Source organism: Macrobrachium rosenbergii, chromosome 22, assembly GCF_040412425.1.
Source record: "Macrobrachium rosenbergii isolate ZJJX-2024 chromosome 22, ASM4041242v1, whole genome shotgun sequence".
Lineage (NCBI taxonomy): Eukaryota > Metazoa > Arthropoda > Malacostraca > Decapoda > Palaemonidae > Macrobrachium > Macrobrachium rosenbergii.
The window spans coordinates 19,894,172-19,905,443 of record NC_089762.1 but is presented as its reverse complement, the minus strand read 5'-3'; positions in this window follow the sequence as shown (position 1 = coordinate 19,905,443).

The following is an 11,272-nucleotide window of genomic DNA, read 5'->3' as shown; positions in this document are numbered from 1 at the left end:
TTGGATATAAAAACTCAACTCCAGTTTCGACCTACTGTAGCTCTCTCGTCTCTATTCAGGTGTATGTACCTGACATAATGGTTACAAATGATAAATATTATAATAACTTCCTCTCTTGCCCTTCTTAAGGTGTATGTCTGTTACATGGCGTCACAGGGATGAGTTTTTGGGGGAGATGTTATTTTGATCACAGTAGGGTTGAAACTCGCGTTTTCCTTGCATTCTCGTAGGTTAAGACACTCTCCAGTGGATGATTGAAAAGATTAGACTACAAGAGGAGATCTCTCAGTCGGCCGTCGAACAAACGAGCGAAGAATTAAAGCAAAAGTGGCTAAAAGACAACAGTTGGAAAGAAGAGCAACTCCAGATCATTGCCCAGAAATACAACTCCGAAGAAATGGAAGAAGAGCAACTGAAGCAGAAGGCTCATCAAGAGCACTGTCCGTCAGGAGCCAATTCGAGTGAGGATTGCGAAGAAGGTTTGAGATAAAGAATGAGGACTTCCATGACAATTTTATGAGGAGTTTATACTGTGCATTTTATCTCATTTAGATGTGACATAAGTGTAAAAATGAATACATGATTGCCAAGCTATTGATCACTTTATATCCCCCGAAAAAAATAGTTTAAAAAACTGATCTAGGGCTAAACGGAATCCTTTTCTACATCTATAAGACTTCTTCCTTAATTAAGATGGAAACATAAACCTCTTCAAAATGGAACTAATAGTATGAGATGAGATGCTCTTAAATATGCTTCGGATAATGGTTCTCAGAAAACAAGAAACTACTTTTCTGAGGTATAATCAAATTTAATGTTAAGAACTAAGTAAACTGATGTAAAACCTGTCGTCTCATTCTTATGAACAAATCTTTTAACAAGTAGGAGTAGATTTGGAAGTTATCTTGTTATTTCCAACAGAACAGGTGAAATAGTAAATAAAGAAGAAAATACATTATTACTTCTGCAGTTGCAGTCATTAAACTATCTGTGCATGTGTTTGGTTAAACAAGTATACACTTGTTCCTACTTCCTTATGAATGAACAAGTCCTTGAATAATCTATATGTATGTATGTATGTATGCATGTATGTATGTATGTATGTATGTAAGTCCAGAAAAATCAAGGCTTTGTTAATTGGCCGATATCTTACCATACTCCTACTCAATGAATCACCGTGCAATGTCCTTGAGAAATAGTAAATTGTATATATACCAATTCTTTCATAAATATATATACTGTATGTATACATACACGCACACACACACATACATATATATATATATATATATATATATATATATATATATATATATATATATATATATATATATATATATGAAAGAAATACATATACAATTTACTATTTCTCGAGTATTGAAGGAATGATTGTGAACATTCAAAGCATGACATTACACGGTGAGTCACAGAGTTGGCGCATGGTGGGATATCGGCCACTTAATAAAGCCTTAATTTTTCTGGACTTACGTCGTCCTTTCAGAATTCTCTTCTGGTAACCTGCCATTTCATTTAACACCAGAGTGAGGGCAAATGAGTGCAACACGACCTACTTCATTTGTCTTCAGTGCTATCTGATTTTCTAGGCCAACAACAGCGCAGCTAGCAAAATTAAAATATAGATGAATACATGAGCTTTATTTTTTGGATCATCAGACAAGAGAATTATGAAACGTAATGAAACAATAATGTAGCCATCTGGTTGGCCCCCATAATTAGTGTTCCATGTGCTTAACAATGTGGTTAAAAATGAATTTAAGGGCCTATTGGAATTCTGTGAAAGTCATGTTCCCAGCTTCCATGGGAATGAATAATATATTCGTTAAGTCTTGGTCTTTTATTGTGCTACATCACAAGCATTATTATTAAGAATAACGTACCAATTCTTTAGCATAGCAGCATGGCAATTGGACGGTTTTGTATCAGCGAGTTTTTTTTTAGAAAGATTTTTGATAATAACAATAATGATAATAGGCCTATAATCTATAATAATAAAATCCGAGTGGATCTTGTTTGTCGCCCCGCCCCAGGGTGACAGAGAGGAGAAGTGACACAGCCACACACACCCTGCAAACCGGCTTGTCCGCCCCGGGTGGGGCTGGGTAGATAAGGGAATGGGAGGGTAGGGGAGACATCCACCCCCTCATGCAGACCAGTTTGTCCGCCTCGGGTGGGGTGGGGTAGTTAGGGGAACGGGAGGATAGGGGATACATCCACCCCTCCTGCAAACCTGTTTGTCCGCCACGGGTGGAGGCGGGGTAGGTAGGGGAAAGGAAGGGTAGGGGAGACAGCAGCGCCGTTCCAGAGCGCATAGCGCGCGCTAACAAGCTCGTTTTGTTAATAATAATGATAACTAACAAGAACAACAGCAATAACAGTTACAGTAACAATAAGCACCTCGATAACAACATATTTAATGAAGTCCGGACTGCCTTATAGTTGGAGATACACTTATATTTCCCAACTCTTAAGGAACATCAATTGAAAACCATTTCAGTAACCAGGATCATTTAAAACGTTAGTACATTGTGACATTTTTCTATAGATTCGCCGTGCTGAGGGACACTTAGTCAGCAGTAAATCTATCTTAAAGGAAAAGTATACTCCTCGACAATAGACTTCTTGAAAGTAATATGAGAGTAGTTCCCCATCTACAAAAAAAAACGCGTAACAATGAAGTATAAAGCTAAAAGCATTGTTGTAAGGTTGTTAGTTGGTTCTTTCCTACCAAATGACATTCACTGCAGCAACAGGATTTGGTGCTTTAGCTGCCACGCAAGAATGACTTCAGTAGAGTCATGCATTATTTCTACATTTCATACCAATTGAAGTTTCTAGTCCAATCAAGAGCGAAAGCGATAAATGAATATAACAAACATTCAGATTAAAAACCAAGATATTCACTTTTTCTCATTGCATAATTATTTTTGTTCTCATTTCATGAAATCTTCAAAATCTTGATTTTTCTTACATTTCTGTCAGAAGCTAACGAACACAGCACAATACCTACAGTCCCCAATGCCAGCATAACTTCATGAAGGAAATGTTAACATGATACACAACAGCAACAATTCTATTGATAATGCCCAGAAAACCTTTTTGAAATCTCTTATGCTATCATTGTAAGTGAGGCTAGCGTGTTTATATAAAAGACAAACTCAAGGATTACTTTGTCTTTTTAAGAATTTTGAAGGAAGGAACGATACAAATTGCAGGCTGAATAGACAAAGAAAGATAATAGGAATGTTATGAAGGTAAAACAGTGATTTAGGTCAAAATCCGTACAAATTCTTTGAATCAAATTGATACCTTCCATGTATTTAGAAAACCAAACTGATTTTACTGGTTAAAATGATATCGCCTTTATATACGTCTAGAGTAGGCCTAACATGTTCATCTGCCTTACCAACAGCCATAAGAAATTTTCTGCTTCATAACAGGGAATATACTGGCCAGTAAGATCATTCATCTTAAAATCTAAAACTAAGAGTAAAGGTAATTCAGTTGTTCCCTTGAAGGTGGTTTTGGTGGGTCCTCTTCAGAAACGAATGATCAATCTCGAGGGTCGTTCGTGCATTTCCATCTGAACTCTTGTCCCCATTCGTGAATCCACAAATTGGCAACTAGAAGTGAAAAAAATTCGTTAGGCAATGAAAATATTTCAGTGTCAAAACCTACAATTATTATTATTATTATTATTATTATTATTATTATTATTATTATTATTATTATTATTATTATTATTACCAAATAAAAACTTCTTTCAGCTTTCTTCTGAAGATGGAAAGAGAAACCCACAAGATTCTTGTGTATAACTTGTTTACTGGTAAATATTTACATATGGCCTTGAACCAGCTGACTACCTCATCTCTTGAAAAAGGGTCACAGTTAGGACCTGAAAGTGCTCGAGATCAAAGTAATATGTAAATATTTACCAGTAAACCAGTTATACACAAGAATCTTGTAGGTTTCTCTTTCAATTATTATTATTATTTGTCGTCAGGTTGATGTATGTTTCTCTCTCTTGGGGAGGCGAAGTTTGCCCCTGTTAAGGGCGATAAGCTTGCGCAATAACACTTCCCGAGCGGCAGAACATCATTAACTGCCTGAAGAGGATGGAGGAGAAGGATGCCCTTCGTAGGAGACGCACCATATTATTATTATTATTATTATTATTATTATTATTATTATTATTATTATTATTACAGATTTATTGACAGAAATTTACATCAAATGGTGAGTATAAGCACGCTAATATACGTACTAGCAAATAACAATATGTTCTATTCAATATACATAATATATTTTTTCGGTCGATAATACAAATTATTTGTTTCAGTAAAAGTTAGAAAACTTTTGAACAATTCTAAGACGCACGCCATTATAAGAAAAAAAAAATACCTGACAGGTTACATTCTTGAGCTGCGGACTGTCACTCGATGGACCGGAGTTCAATTCCCCGACCGGCTAATGAAGAGTTAGATGAATTTATTTCTGGTGATAGAAATTCATTCCTCGCTATAATGTGGTTCGGATTCCAAAATAAGCTGTAGGTCCCGTTGCTAAGTAACCAATTGGTTCTTAGCCACGCAAAGTAAGTCTAATCCTTCGAGCCAGCCCTAGGAGAGCTGTTAATCAGCTCAGTGGTCTGGTAAAACTAAGGTATACTTATCTTATCCCTGATTTCTAAAAAATCCTGCAATTGTCCCGATGATTCAATGATAACCCCTTGTATTTACAAACAGTACATCCGTTTTTGCTATAAGCAAGTGGCGTTAGAGTACCTTAAAATGTTCCCCAAAATTCCGATTTAGATAGTTGTCAAAAAATAGATCATGAAACGTGAGATGTCATGAAAAAAGACTACTAGGACAAAATGCTCACTCCATTTTTCTCCAAGAGGCACAGGACAGGAAGCGTGGACAGTTCTGTAGTCGCCCTCGCCGCTCCTTTTCACATTGAACCAAAACAGAGCAGACCCTCGGCCTCGTCTTGCCGGAACCGCAGCACCAAGAGTTGGGAAAACAGTCGATCCGCCCGCTTTCACGTCATTCAGCTGAAACACAAAAGAGGAATTTAAAGCAACTGAGAGCAGTTTAAACTTATCCTATCAATGATGAAGACTTTTAATGAAATATTTCGTTGTACAAGTTCACTGAGCATGATTATCCATTCGCCGAAAATATTTACAGTAAGATTAAGTAAAAATTTGGGAAAATCATTTCCCGACGCCTCCTCAGCAAATCATGCTTTAGATTTTTCTGGAGATCCTTATCCAGGTCCGGGAAGGAGCTGATTAAAATGGGTGTGATGTGTTTTATTCCTATTGCTCTTCACTTATGAAATATAGCTGGATATTAAAGTTAAGAGTTCGTTTACTCCAGAATTTCTATTGAAACACGACCACTGCTCACTCCTAAGTGACGTGAAAAATAATGAAAATATAAAAAAATAATACATATTTAAAAGTTTACTAATTTTCTCAAGAATAACAGTAAAGGGGGAGGTCGAGATGGCAGGTTTTGCCCCTAGGGACGTTATGTACCGTTCTGAAGCCAGGGCCAAGGAGAAAGGCTGGACGTTAGCAATCGGAAACGTGTAATTCATTATCAATGGGCTATCGTTGTTACACACAGGAAAAACATATTTTCATACACATCTGGTTTATTATGTATGCCCATGCATGCATATATATATATATATATATATATATATATATATATATATATATATATATATATATATATATATACACACATATACACACACACATATATGTGTGTGTGTGGGTGTCTTTTACTAGTGTGTTTGAGTAGGCTCCAACTGCTCCCGGCTTCTATACTTACATAGAATAACATCGTACAGTAGACATCCAATCACCTTGATGAGGCGAACCATCCAAAGATTTCTGAAATATAACACAAATGAACGTTACTAATTGCATTATTATAGTTAAAAATTATAATTAAATTTCATCACAAGTAACTAATGAAATGTCTGTTATGAACCAAATCTTTCGAGATGTTCACTCATAATGTTGTATATTCTAACATTAGAAAGACTGGCAGATCCTTCCTATATTTGATTCCCTAGCGTTCAGTGGAGGTCAAGTTTTCTTTCAGTCTTTCAGGTTATATAACTTTTGTTAGATTAAAACAAATGTCTCTGCGGTGTTATTTTCCTAAGCCTTTGAACTTCTGTCGTTTCTAGGTGTTCAGTGATTCTGGGCAATGTTAAGTCTAACGGTTCCAATAATATTTAAGTTTCCATGAGTCTCTGGAACTCGTAGATCTGTTATAGTGTCTTAGATCTGTTATGAGTCACCTTGAACACCGAAAATAAATTATATAAGTTGATGAGACATTCAGTAACCGTGCCCGGTCATTTGCATTCCTGAGTCTTCGCATCAGTGGCGTCGCTATGGGGGAAGGGGAGCTGTCAGATGTTTGGCCGCCCCCCTTTGCCCCCCCAAGTTGAAATTCCCTTTATAGACAAACTTTAACCCTTATAGTATTTGATACATTTGCTTATAGTAAGATTTGCAAATTAATTGATAATTGAGCTCTATAAATTCAAATACAGGTTTACTAATTACTAATACTATTATTTTCCTTCATTCACATGGATTTATACATACATTTGAGAAGAGTATATTTTACTAATTACAGAATTGGTACATTAGTTCTGTGTAATTTTTTTTGCTCCCCCAAAATTATCTTGGCGCCCCTCACCCCACCCACGGATGGAATGCCAGCTACGCCACGGCTAAATTCGCATTAGATGAGAACGCCTTTCACCTGTTCTTCAACAGTTTTAGTCTGTGTCATAAATGCCTCCCGAAGAGTTTCATTTATTTCCAGTAGTTAGTTGAATGGTTAACTATGCACTTAGATGATCAGTGATTGCCATCACAGATGGAAACTTTTAAATGGTTTTTTCCATTCCAATTAAAATAACTTTCCGTTTTCAAAATTTAAGCGTTGCTGAGAAAAATTTCTTTTTATTGTATGCCCGATTCTTAAGAGGTACTGATAACATGACTCATCGTTGTTACTTAAACTTAATGTAGAGTTTAGTTGAAGCATTTGCAGGGATTGTTTTGTGGAAGAGTTTTAACACTGAAGGTCATCTTTGTTAATGATGTCGACGCATGAGAATAAATTTTCATTCAGGCTCTGAGGGCGGTATTTTTCAAACGCCATTTTCGTTATAGCAACCAGCTCAGAAATGACACTATTGAAATGATATTAAAGTGATATTGAAATAATATTTAAATGATATTGAAATGATATTCAAATGATATTAAACTGATATTGAAATGACTATAAAATGATATTAAAGTGGTATTAGAATGATATTAAAGGGTTTTAGGATGATAGTTTAAGGTAAATTTGGTGTCTGAACTATTAAAAAAGGCAATTATAAGCATTCATGGAGTTAAACAGTGGGCCTAGCGACGTACTGGCCACGTGTCATAGGCATTGGGACTTGTCCCCCATTGGCTGTCGGCCTAAGAAACAGGAGATCAGCGCCGGCCCCAAGAGACTACAGAGGCCCAGGAGAACTTTAACTTTAACTAAATAGCATTAACAATATTTCAAGTTGGGTTCTTAAAAGAAAGTAACTGGTAACTGATGTAATATTTCCTAAATAAAGAATGATAGTTAAAAGAAGTTAAGAATGAGTTTGTATTAAGGATACAAAGAGGAAGAATTATTATTTTTTCCTTTGATAAAATAAGAGCCTATGGAACATGTATTCTAACGAATTTAAGTAGCTCAGAAGAGAGTTTATCTGCAAGTTCCTCTCTGGACTTGTAGAATATGAGGGGCCACCTGCAGTGCCGGTCATCAGGTTTCCAAGAATCTCAAGGGTTTGACTACAATATATGGAATAGCATAGGAATAGAGATGGACACAGAAGGAAGATCGAGAGCCTTGGAATCACTTAGAGAATACGAGGCTGAAGGATATGTTCTTTTCATTCTTCAGGGTAGAATATCGCCAAAAGTTCGGTCTGCATTTGCAGAGATATTTATTACCAAAAGGCCAGAACTTTACAAGGTGGGTTAAAAGATTAGTTATTAGAACAAAACAACATTTTTCCATGAAGTAAGATACAATATAAAGATATAAAGAAAGTTATTTTTAATAAGAAGTTTTTTTTCATAAGTGGTGCGCTACAATGATTTCTATGGTGATGATGACAAAGTGTGGGTATTTACATCCTTAGCACCTGATAATATCAGCAACAGCATGACGTTTGCAACCGTCAGCTATTAACTGGTTTTAATAGGAATCTACATAAACAGCATTTTGTATTTTGTATGTAATCATCACTTAAGGCAGGTTTTCTGAGACTAGGTAATTTAGAAACATTTGTTTTTTATTCCGGAATCTCCACCACACCGTTAATTATCCCAGCTCATTTTCCTCCACACGCCTTGAGCTTTGACACGACATGAGCTGAAATGACAGACTAACGTTCTAGTACTATTAAAGTGGTTTAACCAGACTACTGAGCTGACTTTCAGCTCTTATAGGGCTGGTCAAAATTCTGATAAAGAAAAACGAAAAGAAAAAAGAAAAAGATCAACAGAGGGCAAATGATTAGCTTATCGGCACAATAGGGCCAATAAGCACGGGATCTACAATAAGCAAATTACTGTTATGTCCGCTAATCTGGTTGAGCTGATCGGTGCGATTCAGGTCTGCGTGGGAGTCATTGTCATGTAATTCGTCTTGACCCATCTCATTTTGGGACAAACGATTTGGAAGAGGAGAGGGGTTTATGTTGCTTGTGCGAAAACTGCAAATGGCCCTAATCATAATCTGCATTGTAGGTTTTTAGAAGTTAGTAGCCCGGGCATATATTTTTATCATGTTCAACCTACCAATGCAGTAGAAGAAAGATTACGTTCAGCTTAAGTAATGATTTAAAAACAGGAGCATAATTTCATCGTATACTCATAGTAGGGTATGATAAAATGTCTGTAATTTTGCTAACATGCGCATATACCTACTGCCTAATAAAAACGGCATTTAGTAAGAAAAATACAAAAGCCATTTATTAGCAGGAAAATAAGTTACATTAACTGGATGAGTAGCTCTGCCCATCTTTAGAAAATAGCACAAGACTGAACGCGATAGGTTTTAGGCTATAAAAACAAACGCACAAACAAAAAGATGATTAGCATTTACAACATATGAAATACAAAGTATATTAACATGGATGAGATGAACTGATTAAAAACTGGTCAGTCTATCTTATAAGATGAAGCAACCAAATCTGTGATTCCATTTTCCATTTTATATCAACGCTAACTACCAGTGACTTTTGAGAAATTTGAATTGTGCAATGCTCGACTCGAACGTAAAGAAACAAGTAAAAAATGCGCCGAAGTTTCTTTGGTGCAATCGAGTTTTCTGTACAGCGTGTAATGCTGTATGATTCTCTCGATGTGCTACAGTGCGAAACTCTCAGCCACGACCGGGCAGCGCTCAGTTGCTCCCCAGATGCGGTCAAGTGAAGATACGTCGGCGGCTGGCACCCCTAACGGTGCCAGATGCACGATCCATGGCTAAACTTAACCTTAAATAAAATAAAAACTACTGATGCTAGAGGGCTGCAATTTGATATGTTTGATGATTGGATGGTGGATGATTAACATAGCAATTTGCAGCCCTCTAGCCTCAGTAGTTTTTAGGACCTTGAGGGCGGACGGACAGACAAAGCCATGTCAATAGTTGTCTTTTGCAGAAAACTAAAAATCCATAAATTTCTATTTAAATAAACCATTTTTAGGAAATGTTGATATTCTCTCTAGTAGGATCATTCGTTCCTTTCAAAACTTTTCACATTTGTAAACAAATCATCACGGTTAGATTTTGCTAGATTAAAATGCATGGGATAGACAAGTGTAGGAAAATGCTCTGGTCAGAGCATCTCAGAAAATCAGTGTTAATGGCCAAAATGAATTCACACCAGAGAAAGTTTGATTTGAACAGTAAAAAGAAGATCGTTTGCTAAACTGTATAATATTGTCCCCAGATTGGCTAGAAACTCATTCATATTCTGACAGGCTGTCCTCAGAGAAAACTCATTCATATTTTGACAGGCTGTCCTCAAGAGGAAACTCATTCATATTTTGACAGGCTGTAAAGAGGAAACTCATTCATATTCTGACAGGCTGTCCCCAGCTAAAACTCATTCAAACATGTCCTCAGAGAGGAAACTATTCAATTATGACAGGCTGTCCTCAGAGAGGAAACTCATTCATATTTTGACAACTGTCCCCAGAGAGGAAACTCATTCATATTATGACAGGTTGTCCCCAGAGAGGAAACTCATTCATGTCCCTCAGAGAAACTCATTCATATTATGAAACCTCAGAGAGGAAACTCATTCATATTATGACAGGCTGTCTGAGAGGAAAACTCATTCATATTCTGACAGAGAGGAAACTCATTCATATTCTGACAGGCTGTCCTCAGAGAGGAAACTCATTCATATTATGACAGGCTGTCCTCAGAGAGGAAACTCATTCATGACAGGCTGTCCCCAGAGAGAGGAAGGTTGTCCCCAGAGAGGAAACTCATTCATATTCAGGCTGAGAAGGAAAAAATTCATATTATGACAGGCTGTCCTCAGAGAGGAAACTCATTCATATTATGACAGGCTGTCCTCAGAGAGGAAACTCATTCATATTATGACAGGCTGTCCTCAGAGAGGAAACTCATTCATATTCTGACAAGATGCGAGACAGGTAAGTAAACAATAAAACCCGAGTCATCTTACTAGATGCGCAATCATCCCTCAACCAGAACCTGGAGAATTTCCAGTCAAAGTCAATGCGCTACAAAAGAAAAAAAAATGAAAAATGAGCACTGGGACACACATAACAAAGTCATGTAAGGACTTTCATGTTATCTCAGCGTCATGGCAAACTTTTCAAATCGGTAATACTTTATAGTCTACCCGGGAGAAACCCTTGATTTTATTTTATGGCGAGTGTTCGTATGAGAGAGAGAGAGAATGGTTTAAGAAGAAAAATCTACTTTTCATGACTTAGAAATATAAACAGACGTAAACGTCTTTAATTTTCACCTCGCAAACTTACACAGAAAGGTCCATTGAGGATAAAGTAATCAGTTAAGTTACCCTAGTACATACAGTAGTGAAAACTATCATTAGGTTGATTTCTTCAACATGAACACTTCAGATTAACACGCCACAGACTCTACGTAAAGCTCAC